Here is a 1,919-nt window from a genome sequence, read left to right as displayed (position 1 = left end):
TACGAAAATGACATCGCAAGCAGGGCAAAGACTCAACCTAAATGGCTGCACAGCCACATCAGGAGAAAAAAACCAGTAAAGGAACAGATAATGAAATTAAGGATAGGGGCAGTCAGATTCACAACAAACGACAAGGAAGTGTGCGAGGAACTGAATAAGAAATTCCAGGAGGTCTTCACTTTAGAGCAAGGAGAAGCCCAAGAGATAAGAGAGGGAATAATTAACCATGATCCACTAGAAGAGTTTGAGATTACCAGTGGGGAAGTAAGAAAGCTTTTACTAGAGTTGGATGTGACAAAGGCCATTGGCCCAGATGGAATCTCCCCTTGGATACTTAAAGAAGGAGCAGTAGCACTTTGCCTGCCACTTTCCATAGTGTATAACGAATCACTGGCAACAGAGGGAACTGCCAATAATTTGGAAAGCGGCTAATGTAGTCCCAAAGTACAAGAAGGGGGGGGGGATAGACAGGAGGAACTGAACTACAGGCCAGTGTCCCTAACTTGCATACCAAGCAAGCTGATGTAGAAGATTGTGCGAAAAAAGCTAATGGAACATCTGGAGCAAAAAAACTTTGTAACAACATCAACATGAATTCAGGGACGGCAAATCCTGCCTCACAGAATTATTTGTATTCTATGACCAGGCGACAAAAATCAGGCAAGAATGAGAGGGGTGGGCAGACTGCATATTTTTGGATTGCCAGAAAGCCTTTGACAGAGTACCACACAAGAGGTTAGTGAAAAAGCTGGAGATGCAGGCAGGAGTGAAAGGGAAGGTACTCCATTGGATAAGTGAGTACCTAAGCAACAGATGACAACGAGTCACTGTGATGGGCGAGATTTCAGACTGGAGGGACGTCACGAGTGGAATCCCGCAGGGTTCAGTCCCTCAACCTATGCTCTTTCTGATATATGTAAACGATCTCCCAGAAGGTATAGAGTCGTTCCTCTCACAGTTTGCTGATGATGCAAAAATTATGAATAGGATTAAAACAGAGGATGATAGTAGGAGGCTACAAGATGACCTAGACAGACTGAATGAATGGTCCAATAAATGGCTACTAAAGTCAAGGGGCACATGCACTAGTGGACACAGGTTGAAATTGAGTGCCCAAATGATCCATTCAGACATTAGAAATATGTTTTTCAGTATCAGAGTAGTAGACAAATGGAATGCATTTGGAAGTGATATGGTGGAGGCTGACTTCATACACAGTTTCAAGTGTAGATATAATAGAGCCCCTGAGGTTCAGGAACCTGTACTCCATATGATTGACAGTTGAGAGGCGGGACCAAAGAGCCGAAACTCAACCACCACAAGCACAACTAGGTGAGTAAAACTAGGCAAGTACACACACACAAATGAAATTGTACTCAAGGAATGCAATCAATATAATGTAATGTTGGAAGGGTCCGGAAAACAAAAGTCTGGCATTCCAAAAGGGAATCTATGAGGATGTAAGATAATTACTAACAAATATAAATTGAGAAACAGAGCTCAGAGGAAAGCGGCCCAAGACTAGATGAACTCATCACACAGAAGTGTAAGGAGGCTGCAGACAAGTTCGTCCCAGTCCAAAGAAAAAAAAGAAATGCAGACGAGAAACCCATGGTTTAATCAGAGATGTAAGCTAGCAAAGCAACTAAGTAAATGTGCGTGGAGAAAGTATTCAAATAACAGGACACTAGAGAGCAGAGAAAGATACCAAAGCAGCATGGATGAATATGTCGGGGTGAGACAATAGGCAGAAAGACAATATGAAAATGGCATAGCAAGCAAGGCAAAGACTCAACATAAATTGCTGCACAACCACATCAGAAGGAAAACAACATTGAAGAAACAGGTAACGAAACTGAGGATAGCGGCAGACCGATTCACATCATACGACAAGGAAGTGTGCAAGGAACTCAATAAGA

The sequence above is a fragment of the Procambarus clarkii genome, chromosome 16, assembly GCF_040958095.1.
Source record: "Procambarus clarkii isolate CNS0578487 chromosome 16, FALCON_Pclarkii_2.0, whole genome shotgun sequence".
In the NCBI taxonomy this organism is placed as follows: domain Eukaryota; kingdom Metazoa; phylum Arthropoda; class Malacostraca; order Decapoda; family Cambaridae; genus Procambarus; species Procambarus clarkii.
Note: the sequence above shows the minus strand (reverse complement) of the source record.